This window comes from Leptinotarsa decemlineata, unplaced genomic scaffold (genome assembly GCF_025532065.1).
Source record: "Leptinotarsa decemlineata unplaced genomic scaffold, Ldec_3_MD MMD2_tig00000576_RagTag_RagTag, whole genome shotgun sequence".
NCBI classification, from domain to species: domain Eukaryota; kingdom Metazoa; phylum Arthropoda; class Insecta; order Coleoptera; family Chrysomelidae; genus Leptinotarsa; species Leptinotarsa decemlineata.
In genome coordinates, this window is record NW_027412551.1 from 1,272,924 (window position 1) to 1,290,146 (window position 17,223).

Sequence of the window (17,223 nt, forward strand, 5' to 3'; positions counted from 1 at the left end):
AAGGGAACCAGAATCACGAGGACTGCAACTCATATTTGGAGGGCAACAATGATCTAAGTATATTGATCGCACTGAAAAATAAGAAGGTGAATCAATCACTCGCGAATTAACCTGATAAATATCCACTTATATTGACTTGTTTTGAAGAGATTTTAGTTCCGTACTGGAATGAGGGCATGATCTCATCAAAATTATTTGGAGGAGGAATAGTTCCAAGGAACGAAACAGCATTACCACGTTGAATAACAATAGGTACTAATTATTTCTATCAAAAAAGAGGTAGAACGGTGATCTTTCGTTATTTGGTCTATTCCCCTTTCGAGTTCATGTACGAATAACAGAGACTCCAGGCCATAAACACCAAAAGTTTCAACCGATAGTGGAAAGAACAGATAGTTGTTACCAAGATTCTGGTATATTTTTCGTTTGAATTTTTCGCCAGACAATGCTGCGGTTCCAGCAGACTTTGAACTTTCGGCTAAATGGTAAGTCGCGACCGTGTCAACGCAAGTAGAGTCCCATAACACAGGTTTACCGTATTTCCTTGATATGAGAGACATACCATCTGGTCCTTTACCATCATCTCGACTGGTACCTAAAGGTTCCAGAATTGCAAGAACATCTGCTGACACCATAGCTCGTTTCACTATGTCGTTCACCTAGTGATGTCGAGATGTACGCCCTGCACTTTTCCTGCAACTCAAACCATGTGTACCTTCCTTATCAACTATACTACCGCAAACACAAGTATCAGGCACACAAATAGATAGACCCATCCTGAGTCCTACTGATTCATCGTCTAATAGTGTTGCAAGAAATGTAACAGGTAAAGCCTTCAGCCAAGCACTCGATTCCTTGATCATTACTGCTTTCAGATGAGCCTTATCTTATACACTTTTAAATTTCAGAAGTTTATCATTTATAATGTTCAAAAGAGGTCAGTCCCATGCACTTTGTATTTTTTTTATCTGTAGGAGGAGCAATACTAGTTGCGGCATGCCAAAGTGATTCACTTTCAGCATAAAAAACGTCTTCAATATTGATTAATATAGAAGGAAGAATGGAATCGATAAGATCAGAAACACTATTGACTGACGACAGAAAAGCTGGTAAAGCTAAGGAAGTAGCCGAACGTAGCCCTAGTACGCAAAGGTTTACCGGAAGCGTTGCTTGGAGCCATGAACCATTATTGAAATGATTATTTGTAACATATTCCATCGTGTTGCGGACTGAATTATCAAATTCGCCAAGCTCTAACTGACTTGACCAAGTGAGGGAACATCTGAGGGCGTACATGAGTTTTGAAATCGCCAAACAACACTTCAAAAAGAAAAATGCAACGTCTTTAGGAAGTTCATTCAATCTGGTGGTCAGCAATTTCAGTGATTCCCGTTTTTCTCTAAGATGTTCTGGAAGTGAATCTTTGGAAAGAGGAGCACCCAGAACACTCCATTTAGACTTTTCCAAAATTCTTATACCAGGAGCCAATTTCAAAATGATGGATTCGGAAATATTATTACAAGTTGATAGAATAATCAACTCGCATTTATCAAAATTCAGTTCAAGTCCCAGCTATATTGAATAATCAATGATAGTTTTGAAAATCCTTTGAAACAATGTTTTCATCACCAGCGATTGAGCCATCGTGCAAATATCAACAATTGAATTCAGGTGATAAGCTTCTATTGAGCTCGTTGATGGTCGGACAAAAAAGAGCAGGTCCTAAGGGATCACCTTGTTGAACATCTTTCTCAGACAGAAGCAGATGTTCACCAAAACTCAAATAGGAAGCTGATTTATAATACTGACTCAAGAAGGGATATGATTCTGGAAATGAATCTTTGTCCTTACGAAGCATGATGTTTCTATCAATCATGTTGAAGGCATTTGTGAAGTCTATTTTCAGGAGAATAGATAACAGGTACCGACAGAAATCGGTCTCTTTTTCCGAAGAGTACACAATGAAGCGCCAAAAAGTATATGACAAACTGAAGTAAACCTACCAGTAAAAATGAAGTTACATAATTTTGTAACAGAATTTCCAGAGCTGTGAATAATGAGGTCTTGCATGTGGCTAGGGCGGAAAGAATCTAAACCACCAGCAGAACCAGAACGAAAAGATTTAATTGCCTGATACTTCATGTTCTAAAAATTGGAACACTAGAAACTCTGAAAAATCGTGTGGTGGTTGCGAATCCAGAGAATGCGCGAAGGAATCTGACAGAGGGTGTTTCGCTCGAAGAACTGAAAGCTCAAGATTCTGATAGCTGACCTAATGTCACCATCAGCTATTTTACTCGAAACAAGCTTAGAAAAGTTTTGGTTATGTTTCCTTTTATCGATCTGAGATGGAATGACATTGGTCTTGGAATCAAGAAGTTTGATGTTTTTTTTATAAGAGATGTGAGAGAAGATCTACGGGAGTCCTTGACATGTGGGGTAAGGAACAAAATATAAGGAAAAGTGAACAAGTTTTCCCAGCTTGTTGGAGAGTTTGTATGTGATCATTCATCTATAATTTCGCAAGGGGCAGAGGCAGAGCAATTTCTAGCAGATTTGGGAATCCTTTTTATAATGTGACTGGATCGTTTCAATAAGGACAATTTTTTATGAAACCTTATATTAAATGACACATATTTCTTAGAATGAGGCAATAGAACAGAATCGACAGCTCACGTGAAAGCTGATTCATCCAGAGAAGATTTTGTATTCAAAATTTCATGAACTCTATCTACCATTATAAATTTTGAGACCTTTCGATGTTTTAAAGGATTTTTCACTTTTACAAAATTTATTATTTAGAGAAGGGACATCGTGAGCAGCCATTGGAATGAATGATATACAACTACGGAATTAACCATAAAGAATAGAATGATTGTATGCAAGTTGTTGAAAATGAGCAAAATATGTGTTTGATATTTATTTTAAGAATACTTAGCTTTTGGTTGAAATGGTTCATCAAGTTTTACTCCACTTGAATTGAATGGTTTTTTTCATCTCCTGAATTTGACAAATTAATTTAGAAAAATTACAGTTGTCAGAAATTTCTTCAGATTTATGAATTATATTTTCTTTTCATGACTTGAGCTGCCAGGACTATCCAATCAGAGGTTCCTTCTTGATAATATTATCATCTGAGTGATATTTTTGTTGACTTGATGCTGTTCCAAATAGAGAACTTTTTATTGAACACCAATTTTGTTTTCTGTAGATATTATTGGAGAAAATATTTTCAGAAGTTATTTGCTGTTATTTGCCCCGAAGAAACTTATCCTGATGGCGCGATTTGTCTATCTCAGGGTCTTGATCCCTCTGTTTCTTAGATTTTTCATAATAACTCTTCCGGCCACAAGCAGTCATTGTCATCATTTGAAATATAAGTTGAACTGTAACAGCATTTGAAGTGGACAGGAATGAGTTAATGAAATGATGAATTCAAATATCCGACATAGTTTCAGCCTCAGAACTATCACATAAATCAATCAACTGATACTAATGCGAGTGTAAAGCAGCTGTTCTTGATGAAAACCGCTATGCTCAACAAACTGGTTTTAAATGTGTGGTTTTATTGTCGTTCTGAATTCGCTACTTCATGTTCGCAGCTCAAGTATTAGATTATCCACTTCATCACCAACACAAAAGTAACTTCAAGAATGCTGCTTTGATATTCATGGAAAGTTTCATCTAATATTCAATTGGGTTTTTATCATTTGATTTCTGATTTGAGGATGAATAAAGGGATTCATATAGATTCATAGAACCAACAATAAATGTTCTCCCCACATTCTAGCGCATATGATGGAAACCAAAAAAAATTCTGCAAATTGGTACTTCTGTTTGTGTAAACAAATTCAGAGTGGAAGACGATAAAATTCTTTGAACAATAAAATGGTAATGGAAAAAAAGGGATAAACTTTTGACATCTTCAACTTTCAATTGAACTATTCCACTCAAGTAGATAGTGTTATCAAGAACTGAAAAATATTTCGCTTGCTCTTTAATACCTGAAGATCATTATTTGTATTTCAACTTTGGGAATCACGATTTTTGAAGTGAGGGTAAACGACTTCGTAACCTAACGCGTTATGGCGCATGTCTGTCTAGCTTCCCTTCCTCTCACGCATACATAAGCGGAAGGAAAGCTCCCCCTCTCTAGTCGGACAGACGCTCAGTGTTTAGTATGCGATACACATATACTGTTCACATTATTATAAAAATCTAACCAGCAAGCACGTAATTTTATTTTATTATGTGAAACGTGGCTTAAAAATGATGATACTAATTTTGTGTATGCACAATATTAATGTCATCATTTAATCCTACGAAAGTAACAATTGGCTCATGGTAGCTATAATATATATACATACACAAAATAAACAATAGAAGATTTTATTAATAAATAACCTTTCCTTACATGATCATAATGATATACATGAAATATAAGTAATAACCTAAGCTTTTTCCAAATGAAACAACTCCAATATTGAATAGTTCAACTTAGATTGGTATAAGTTATCACTTCTGTCGGGCGTCCCGAAAAGCCCACTTTTTTTTCAATGCGAATTCTCTCAGGAATTTTGTTGTGAGATCATCCAGCAATCAAAATGAGAATATTCAAATGGAAAGAATCATCATCAAAGCCATGTTCAATAAATATTAGGAATCGTTTTTCTATTCAGTTTAGTATTGTGCGTCTGCCACAATTTTTGCTATGAACCATCATGTCAGATACAAGTGAAACCTCTGGCATAAACCAGTCTATACCAAGACGTCTATTTCATCTTCTGAAAACGCCGACTTGATTCAGTTATTTAGGAATAGCGCTTGTGTCGAATGAAGTATCATCATTGGTTCTTATGCATTTTACTATTTATATTTATTGATATATTCAATATTATTAGGTTATTTCAAAAGTTTTATCGGTTTTTATAAGTCTACTTTGAACTATAAATTGTTTCAATTCCGTCAGCATAAACATTTGAAAGTATCTTGCGGTGAGAAAGTTTCCGAAGTGCTTGAAAAGATGGTTATCGGTTGGTAAGAGATCTGGGGAGGATGGTGGGTGAGGCAGAATTCCGACGCTCAATCCGTTCAATTTTCAGGCGGACAAACAAGCGTTATGTAGCAGGATCGGACCTCTTCTGTTGAACAGTGCTGCTCGGACCTCTTCTGTTGAACAGTGCTGCTCAGCTGCTGATGAAGCTATTTTCTGCACATTTCGTCGAGTTCTTCACGATAGGACTCTGCTCTGATGATTTGGCACGGATTCAGAAAGTTATAGCAATCCACCATATATCAAATATGGTATTTTTTGGTAAATTTTCGCCTTTGTGAAGTGCCTGGGTGGCTCATCGGTGTCCATTCACTATCCTGAACGTCTCTTGTTGTCGTAGAGAATCCATATTTCATCACACGTGACGATCCGGTCCAAAAAATGGTCGTTTCGGTTATGCAAAAGCAAAGAACAGAACCTAGAAAGTGGAAATTTCTGTGTTTCGTTCAAATCGTGCGGCACCCACTTTGCGAGCTTTTTGATCTTTCCAATACGTTTTGAACAATCGAAAACCGCATGGTAGCTGACGCCAAGTTCTTCCGCTGTCGCACGCGCCGTTTGTGATGCGCCAGTACCTACCAGAGTTCTCAAATCCTCGTCATGGATTACTGACCACTTCTGGGCTCATCTTCGAGGCATCATCATCGAGCATCATAAGGAGCATAAAATCAGAAAAAATTTTAAAGCTATTATAAAAATTTGTTGTCCCTTCATTATGCATAAGTCAAAGTTATTTTCCTGATTCATGGAAATGTGCAAAAATTATACGCCTACCAAAAAATAATCAACCACAAAATTTTAATGAATTAAGGTCAATGAGTATTCTTTTGAAAATTATAGAGAAAGTAATGGAAAATCAAATGCACCATTTCATTAATTGTTACACTATTTTGCCACATAAACAATCAGGTTTTAGAAAAGGTTATAGTTGTGCCACAGCATTATTAGAGATCGTAGATGACATAATTAAAGCTATAGATAGAAATGAAGCCACCATTTTGATCCTGTTAAATTATTCAAAAGCATTCGACACTATCAATCATAAACTTTGTGCTATATTACATTTTTTTGGGTTCAGTAATGCATCTGTGATATTGACATCATCTTATCTAGATAATAGATAACAAAAAGTACAGATTCATGATATTTCTTCTACTTAGAGAGAAATTAAAACTGGAGTACCCCAAGGCAGCATTTCACACCCACTCATCTATACCCTCTATACTGCCACATTTATCAAGAAGATGAAGTTTTGTAAATATCACCTTCATGCAGATGACTCTCAAATATATTTATCTTTCAAATCTTCAGATATAGGTCAAGCAGTAACCGATATAAATTTTGATTTAAATACGATTCTAAAAGTGTCCACCGACCATTGAAAATCAATCCAAACAAATCAGTAGCTATTATTTTTGGGAGTGATAGCATCAGGGAAGAAGTTGAAAACTACAGCTTGAGAATGGGAAACTCCGAAATACAATTTAGACCGTATTCAAAAAATTGGGGTTGATTTTAGATTATAAACTGAGATTTCATGAACACATAACCTACAAACTTAAAATTGCTTATTCATCATTGAAACTCATATATCCTCATAGACAATATTTGGATGTAGATGTCAAGAAAATGCTATGTGATTGATTAGTTTCATCTCATTTCAACCACTGTGACGCTGTTTATCAGTCATGTTCAGACAAAAACAACAGGTGTCGCATACAAAAATTCAAAACTCTTTTATCAGGTTAATATTTGGTATCAGAAGAAGGTCCAGAATCTCACACAAATTAGCAGATTTGAAGTGGTTGAATATGTTTAATCATAGAAATCTTTATGCAATATGCATATTCTTTAAAATATTCAAATATAGCTATCCTCCCTACTTACATGAACATTTATCTTATAGAACAGATATCCATAACCTGAATTTGAATTTGCGTAAAAATACAGTGCTAAATATTCTTGTACATGGAAAGGAAATATTCAAATGATCTTTTTCTATAATATCTTTTCTACAATGAAGTTTCTTCATAAATGGGAAAATTATTGTTTTAACATGTCAGAAACTGTTTTTAAAACTAGGTTCAAACAGCATCGTTTCAGCATTCAGAATAACTAGGTCCCGGCGAGAATCCTGAAAAAGGTTTTAGCTATTCATATACCTATATCTCCATATTACCATTTCTTCAATTTTTTTTTCTTTCTTTCCTCTTTTCTTCACTTCAAGTCCTCAATTATTTATTTCTATACATTTTCGGCATTGGTGGAAGAGCCGATGCGAATGCAAATTCTCGATCTGAACCGAAAGCCATTTGCATTTGTATTTTGTTTTTTGTTATTATCTTGTCATTTTGATAGGCAATAAACTTATTATTATTATTATTATGAAATATCCGGAACGGAGAATAGGGGATTCATCAACACTATCAGTGTCAAACGCCTGGTTAATTTTCTGGGCTGTTTTGACCTCGATTTGGTATTATTTGAATTCATAGTAACATCCACAACCTCCCTTACCGCTATCCATCTCAAACTTTATACAACCTAGTAAATACTACACCAATCAACCTTTGATTTCAGGAACTTCAAGGACGATACGCGATGAGCAGCAATAACATCGATGCCATCAACACGCTAACCATACCGCGGACTACCCATGGAGGACCCAGAGGGAAACCTAGGAAGAAGCTCCCGTTTCCCCCAGCAAGACTCTTGGGGGTAATGAAAGATCCGTCGAAACAGATCCAACGCATCCTGGAGGAGTACCCACTGGAAATCAGATAGCGGTTAGCTATGTTCTGGAAGGGGCTGAAATCGATCCCTGGCCTAACAACCTGGACCTATAACAAAACTGACCACCACAACGGACCCGGACCACTCTAACGGAACACACAATTTCCTAACCCTGAAGAGGCATAAACCTATAATAGCAGGGACTCTCTCAAAACACACTACCACAAACATAATGTAATTTGACATTGAATATTTTTGAATTGAATTGAATTCATGGGAAAAAAGTTGGCTGAGAACCGATTATCGACATCATAAGTTGAAAAGAGGCAACAAATAAAAATTTGTGAAAAAATTAACAGAAATTAACAATAACACATGACTTCATTGCATTGATTGCAGCTGAGGTTTTGTTTTGGAGTCCCATTTTGTTCAAGTGTTCTATAAGTGGACAGTGTCCAGATAGTAGCCCTGTGATTATTTTGTGCCGATCTCTGCTGTGCTCTGCTTTTTTCAGGCAGCCTCAATAAAGCTTTTTCCATGTGCTCTCTCATTTACATTCCTCAATACTCATTATATTCCTTTTTGGCCCTTTTCTCGATCCGTACCATAGGTTTTGGTAACTTCAAAATAAAGTCTACTATTTGTTTTTTTCTAAGTTCAGGGAATTAAAGTAATTTACAAATGAATGTAGAATGATATTTTTCTTAGATATTTTGAGCAGACCTCACAAACGTGTTGAGAATATCTTATTTCTGGCAGTATTCTCATTTTCATATTCTTTTGTATTGACTACACTTTCAGATTTCTTTGGTCTTACCAGCTGTCAAAGCGACCGATACAGAGATGGATCAAAACGACAAAAAATGAGAAGGGAAAAGTGTTCCTGAAGAAATCTATTGCAGTTCAATGAAAGTATTACAGACAAAATGAAGCATCTGCTTGAAAGAATCGAAGTAAGAATACTTTTATGTCTGTGACAAATTAAAGAATTAACTGTCTTAAACAAATTTATTTTCAGCAATATTTCACTGATTACAAACTGATTTATTTGTTACAACACTTAGCAACTAACGCCTAATTTATTTCCACTATTTGAATTTCTTGTTTAGCCGCTCGATTCACTTACTGAACTGCCCTCTTGGGTCGGGAAAACGGGCTTATCTCTGTCTAGAATTCTCTAGTCGGTTCGGAACTAGAATTTTACCGGCTATTTCAGACTGCATTCTTTCACGGTGATGTCATGTGCTTGTTCCATGAGTCGACCAGCGTACTAGTCAGGGGCGGCTTCAGATTTGTTACAATATCGATAAAAAATCGAAGAGTTTCTTTAAAAACAAACAATATAGGCAATCCCTACATACCATGCATTTGAGAAAAAAAAATTATCAAGAAATATATTTCACGAAATGTTTCACTCAATTCCAATGAAATTCGAATAAAATTGTGACAAATGGCGAAAATTTATTTGGGATTTTAATCAAATTGTGAATTTTCTTCCTCATTTTTTTAAACAGTGAAGTTCGGAGTGTACTGAGTTGAAACTCAAAACGATGAGCAGCCACATCCCGTCGCATATTTCAGATATGTACCGCTCTTGGTGGAATTGAATGTTTCGTTATTTTATTTGAAAAAATGTTAATAAATTTTAAAATGTTAATAAATTATACATAGCTTGATAAGTGGAATTTGGAACCTTTTGTCAGGAATGTTTCTATTGAACACAGTTTGTGATATGTTGAACACAGTTTTCTGATGATGCTATCTCTGTTGGCGAAACGCGCGTCGAGAAACGATATTTTTGTTCTGATAAGAAAAACTACTTTCGTTGACAATTTAGGAAAAGTTATCAAAAACTATCCTAAAGACAATTCTACGGCTTCCGATGGCTTTTTCTAGGAACAGTCCTTCAACGAACTGCATTTTCATAGATTAATTTTATTTCACTAGTTCGGCCTATTATTGTCTAAAAATTCCAATATAATTCGAAATCTATGAAAGAACAAATAATATTGAAATCAATAGCTAAATTATCAATTATATCGAGCAATAGAATGTGAGATTAACCGAATAAAATAAAATAATCAAAATGAAAGATGAGAATGCTCACAGAGTAAAACAAAAAAAGAATGAAAATAAAAGTAAGAAAAAAATTAAAAGGAAAGTAATCACCTGAAAACGATTGTCGATACTAACAATCGAAACGTCGTGAAGTAACTTGTTCTGGAATCTTTTAAACATTTTTTCAATCATTATTATTTCTTTCGTTTCATTGTATTTTCATTTTTTATTGCTGAATGTGAAAGAAATTTCAGCTATTCATTCTAATTTTATATGTTCTTTCATAGATTTGCAACCATTTTGGGATCATATTAGACAATGAAAGTCCGAACTAGTAAAAATCACCATGAAACAGTGTTAACCACTTTGAAACAAATCATTTCATTATTTGAAAAAGTCGCCATTTGTATAATGATGTCCCATCTTCATGCCATTTACCAAATTCACCTTTAAAAAATACAACAGCAAGAAAACCCTTTTCTCTTAATTCAGTAACAGATTCACTCCATTCATTTCAGATTGAATAACCACTTCAAAATATTTCATGATCGAGTTTATATTTTCAATTATATGCGGCTGAGATAAAACGAAGACCAAACATCACATACGGTCGTAGAGCAAAAAAAAAACGAAAATGTAAGTCCAAAGCGATAGAACTTATCGGATCGATCTAATACCAATGTTGGCTTTTTAGGAACACAGCTTCTTTTCACCGATAAACTCTTATTGGATTACCAGAAAATACGGGTTGTAAGTCGTTCTACAAAGGGATTTTGTGAAAATAAAAATCGCCAAGTGGTTAGTCGCAGTATTAGGTGAGTGCACAATATTGGAAGGAAATGGAAATTATTTTTGGAACTGATCAATACTTTCTCCTCATGCACTTCTCTGAGAAAATATCGATAGTGGAATATTGGTTATTTTGAAATTATTTTCAAAATGAGGAATTATTTTTTTTCCGGAATACTAACATGTAATTCATGATACAATATTTGGAGATGAAGGTATGAGTCTGTAAAACAAAGAGATTTGAATAATGAATTTGCAGAACGAAATATCGTATCAATATATTTTTTCATACTGAATAGTAGAATTGGATTTAATTGACTATGCAAGAGTACTGAAGGAAAAAGTTCTTGAAGAAAAGATAAGTATAATATGCTGAGATGCATATGAAAAACAAAAAGTGAATATGAACATCTCCTTTCACAAAAGCACAACCTAGGGGAGCGACAGTAGATTTAAATAACGAAAATCAAACACGATCTTAACTAACAAAGATGCAACACATTTTTTCAAAATTTCTTTTTTCATTTTTTGTCATAGTCTCTGAACACTTCTCCCGATGTTTTCATCTCTGTAACCCGTCCAATTAGTACTCGGCGTTTTTCTCTGCAAAATAATTGCACACAAAGGTGATTGCGTATTCATTTGACGAAAATCTTTGTCCTCCGGGCGCAATTTTCAGATGAGGAAAAAAAATGTCGCTCGAGGCTAGATCTGGTGAATAAGGTGGATGGTCATGCAGTTCAAACCGCAATTCGTGGATTTTCGCCATGGCAACCGCAGAGGTGTGAGATGGTGCGTTGTCTTGGTGAAACAGTACTTTTTTCTGCGGATGTGGCCTTTTTTTGCAAGTTCTGCCTATAGCTCGAAGACAATAGATTTAAATAACTATATGACCATGGCATAAAATAGTCGCCATTACATTCTATGACGAAATAACTGTTTTTGCTTTCTTTGGAGCCGATTTCCCTCTTGCAGCCCACTGTTTGGGCTGTACTTTTGTTTCGGGCGTATGATGGTATGTTTCATCTACAGTAATTGATCCGCGCCAAAACTAGGAGTTATTGCGCCCAAACTGCGTGAACCGAGCGTTGGCAATATTCATTGGAACACGTTTTTGGTATAACGTGAGCAAACGCGGCACCCGAAGCACGAACAGCTTTCTCATGCCTAAATGTTGGTTAATTATGTGACAAACACTTCCTTTTTACATGTTAATAACCTCTGCTATCTCTCTCACATCAATACGGCTGTCGTCTGGTTGAGTAATTGTCAATGGATGAACGAAGAAATTCAATAGCTTTCATTTACAAGTGGTGCTATCTTCAAGTTGAGGTTGGAAAGCTTTTAGACGATCCTCGTATTATGGATCTCAACACTTGCGCTAAAGCTGATACATGAATGCATTTTCAGACGCAACTGCCTGAGTATAAGTTAGTATAGACATATATCCTTATGAAAACGTCATTTACGGGATAGTGAAAACGTAAAGGTGGTCCGTTGCAAAGCAAAGCTTTGACATCAATCGCTAAGTAAGATTCGTCATCTGCCTTTCTCTGAAGCTTCCACTGCAACTAGATGAAATCAGAACTCAAAAATGGGTAATTCTGATTGTATATTTTGACTTGCCCTTCGTAGTTTGGATCTAAAGCGGATCCCATAGATAATTTTTTCCTAGATAGGGATACCCATGCTTGTTATTAAGCATAGATACATGCTTTCAGTAATACATTCATAGTTCAGCCAGGTGTCTCTGGAATTAAATATACTTTGTACCTAACTCGTGGATGATTGGAAAATAATTGTGTTTCGAATTTAATTAATTTCTTCTTCAGGGCTCATAAACATACCTTCCACGAACCTTATACGATCATTATCGTTTCAATTTCACAAGAAATAATGAGTTCTTATTTAAATTACTTACCGAAAAGTAGTTTTTTCGTATTGATAATATTATTATTTTAAAAATCATCAGACAAATTAGATACATATTTGAAAAAGAAAATAAATAAAAACATTGCAAACAACCAAAATTTCAGAGACAAAATCAACACAAAACGATATGAAATTAACGAATGGCTTTATCTGTGATTCTGACAAGGTAGTGTCTGTTTTTTAATCAATGACAGAAAGAAAGAGAATGAAAAACTGTAAATTATTTCGGTATTTTACTTATCAAATTGAAAAGTCTTTTGAATAAATATATAATAATAATGATATTTAAGATCCAAATATTAATACAAATGAGAAGTACAAATTGAAATTTCAAATGAATAACGAGATGCTCGATAAGTAAGTGAATACTTGTTTCGAGATACAAATTTGGTGTGAATGGGCATATACATACATACATTGAAATAGTTAAACAAAAACATAGAATGGGTAACATATAAAAGTATTCGACTACGAACATATTCAATCGTAAATGTAATCAAACATGTACAACCACTATGATACAATATAAAGACACAGTTCGAAATTATTTAGCTTTCAACCAGTTCTGTTTAATATAATATCAATCGTTTGTATTACTGCTTGATAAGAGTAAGACATATATGTATTTAAAATGGTGTTCAATTTTCATTTTCCTTCAAATGAAAATATGAAAACAAATAGTATAATGCAGTAACACAATTTTCAACTTAGCGAATATCAAACTTTTAAACAGTTCAGTTGAATACAATATATCAATAATCTATATGTATACCTGTTTGCTAACAGTGATACATCGGTATTTAAAAGGTTTTCAATTTTCATTTTCCTTCGATTATTTCAGTGACTACTATTCTAGGCATTTTCAGAATGTATTTTTCTAATTCTTTCTTGAAAGTGAAAATGTCGGTTATTAATATGGTTGACCATCTAGAATAGTTGGATGATCAAAATCAAAAATATGTCCATATTCTTTTTCATGTTCCACGAGAGCTGTGACGGTTTTTATATTCAGTCTCTTGGAGAGTAAGTCTCTCATGTGTTCTGAAACATGTGTTTCAAGATACCGTCCGGTTTGACCAACATACCATTTGTGACAGCTTCCAGAGTTCAATTTGTACACTATATTGGATTGTATTTTTTGTGGTGTTTTTTTTGTTTCGAGAAAAAATGCTATCCAACTGTATTTTCATTTGAAAAGGATACTTTAATGAGTTCTGTACTGAGTAGCATCAGATTATTTTCTACAAATTGAATTTTGTGATATTTTGGTTTCATCCCTGTATTTTGAAAGGAGAAATTTATTTCTTTAATTATTTTTCTAATTAGGGCTCTAGGAGCCCTGAAGAAGAATTTAATTAAATTCGAAACATCGGTAAGAAAACAATTGTTTTTTTTTTAAACTGATCCTGTTACCCAACCAACCTTTTTTCAGAAAAATTGATACATTGATTAGAGTTAGTATGCCAGCAGTTTTAAATGTAATAGAAATTAATGACGTACAGAATTTTGTCACATAAATCACACATTGAACAATTTTGAACAGATGGAAGGACAACTACATATCAAAGAGATATATTCCTGTCTGAACTAATTCAGTTTCATTCTAATCTTGAGTTTCAAGCACTACAGTTATTGTTGTTCTTGGTAAAATGATTATTCAATATTTGATCTTGCAAAATCGTTCCAGAGATCATTACGATTGATCGAATCAACTATTAGCTGCGACGAATTGGTGCTATTTACAATTTTATGAAAAATATACCATAATTAATATTCATTGACCTTCCGAGTCAAGCTGTTTGTTTATGTTCTTAAAGAAGTCGTAAACTGTGTCAGACAAATCTTAGTATTTTTATTGGCAATTAAAAGCTGTCAGCAGTTTAAATTACTTCTAGTTGTGGAATGACTCATTTCGCACTTGTTAACAGATTTCTAGAGTCCATGTAATGAGGTTTAATTATTGTTTATGACGAACAAGTTCAGAATATGCTTTGAATTGAACCATGTGTCTAAATAGTTTTTGAAATGTTTACAGGAAAGCATAAGCCCCTGAACGTTGATGACTCTTGTTCTCATAAATGGTAAATTATTTTTAAATTCATCACACCTGGCCAGCTCTATAGAACCACCGCTCAATGCAAGGAATTGAAATTCTAACATCTATATACCCATGTACCAAACGTACGAAACCAGAGCGAGTTACCTATAATCGATGAACTTCGAATCTACTGATCAGTTTCAATAATCATTTTACTATTAGAAAAACTGCATCACGCAGAATTCATATAGACCACTTTTCATCTATTTTATGAATGCGGAAGTCACTCACTTAACACTAACACATTCACCTTTATTTCTCCGTACTAATGAGTCGTAGAAAGCTAGAATTTGGTATAGTCGAAGTAACCGATATAGTAATTCTTGAAGCTTCGGCGAACTCAAAGGCCAAAAAAACCAATACAAAGGAATAATGCCGCTATGAATTAGTCCACGTGGACCGAAGAATTGGCGGTTCGTATTGGATAATTTTTACTAACCGAATTTTATGATTGGCTGAAGAGTTAAAAATTGAATTTGAGTTATGTTACGGTGACCGGTTAGGAGAGTCGTGTTGTCAATATTCAGTTCAAGAACTGAAATTCGATATTGGTGAAGTTATAATTACTTAAAATTTTTGTTATTTGTTTTAAATGTGGCGTTTTTGGACAAGTACTAATAGTAATAACGAGTGTGATAACAACGCAGACTTTTTCCTGTGTAGTGATTCCAATAGCGCTGGTGAATAACGCGAAAAAGACATACCCGTGAATAAGATTCAGATGCATTTGAATATTGGAATACAGAGACTATGTTTCAATGTGCATAAGAATCTACATATATCAAGTTTGGTTTCGAAGGAAAAAAACTATTACAAGCAACATCAAATTTGACCGAAATTCCTTTCTCAACTGTACGTAAAATAGTCAAAAACAAACCTTATGAACGCAAGACGCGATTTGATGCGAGATTACCAAAATCTTTAGATGTTCATCTAAAGAAATCATTAAAAAAAAAACAATAGACTGTTACAAAAGCAATGAGATTCCTGCAATTGAAGTCATAAGGAAGAAATTGAATACTTCCGGCCATAACGTGAGCTGCTGTGACAAAACATTTCAGAATTGGATGAAGAAACTAGGATTCAGATTCAAAATAATAAGCAAACGTCAAGGAGTTATGGAAAGCAGAAGAATAGTGGGATTGCGTAACAAATACTCAGAACAAATAACTAAATATAGACAAGAACAACGGCAACGGAACTTGATATGACACTCACGACACAGTTACGAAAGGGTGGACTGATGGTTCGAAAATGTGTACGCCTAACATGCCTGTAAACAAAGGATCGCGACTGATCATTGTGTATACCGGAAGAAGTGAAGGATGTGTTCCGAATTCTTCAAAATTATGTGGAAAAAAACTTGAGGAATGCACTGCTAACTATCATAAAAACATGAAAGCTAATATTTTTTGATCCCAAATTTGGATGAGAATAGTGTAATAGTTCTTGACAACGCTTCCTGTCATTCGCAACAGCTCATCAAAGTACCGAATAAAAATTCGAGTAAAGATGAAATACAAAGTTTTTTAATGGATAAATTTGCATTTTGAAGATAACTATACCAAAAACCAACTACTTGAAGTTTTACAGACAAAAACATTTGAAAAAGTGTATGCCCTCAAGAGTATTGCCGAAAAGTATGGACACACCATATTGAGACGTCCCCCCTATTTTTGTGTTTTCAATCCCATCGAGTTGATTTGGGGAAAATTGAAACAGAACATCAGGCGTGAAAATAATTTTCCAAAATTTGATAAGAAGGTGATAGAGCTAGTTAAAGAAGAAGTATCTAATATTACCGAAGAAGACTGGCAGAAAAGGATTAAAAAAGTTATTTTTTGAGTAAGTAGTTAGGTTAGATCTTCGAGAGGTGTAACTCTCGAAGCGAAGCAGTAACCCGAAACCCCAGAAGAACTTGTGCAGAAAATGAATAATTTGTCGAAAGAATTTACTGATTGGTGTAGTGAAAATTCCTTAATTGTCAATCCTGACAAAACAGTGTGTCTACAGTTTTATTCTCGTACAAAAATTTCAAATGATTATTTTGTTCGCGTGAACAACAAAAATGTATATTTTTCGGATTCAATAAAATTTCTGGGCACATATTTAGATGTAAATTTGAAGTGGAATACACACGTTGATCAGGTGTGTAAGAGGCTTAATAGTAGTTATTATGCAATTTTGCAGCTGAAAAATATATTCACATTAGAGCAATTAATAAATGTGTACTATGCTCTCTCATATTCACACATTTCTTATAATATTGTCCTATGGGGAAGTACGGCCAACGCTCGCAGAGTTTTCATCAGTCAAAAAAGACTAATTCGTCTAATCTTTGGCTTAGATTACCGAATGAGGTGTAGGAATCATTTTAAAAAGTTTTAATTACTGACAGTACCATCGATCTACATTTATAAAACTGTAACGTATGTTAAACTCAACATCAAGAGCTTCTCAAAAAATTCTGACTCTCATGACTATGCTACGAGGCATGGTGACTTATTTAGAAGTATAAAGCATTGTACATCACTTCACGAAAGCAGTCCTAAATATAATG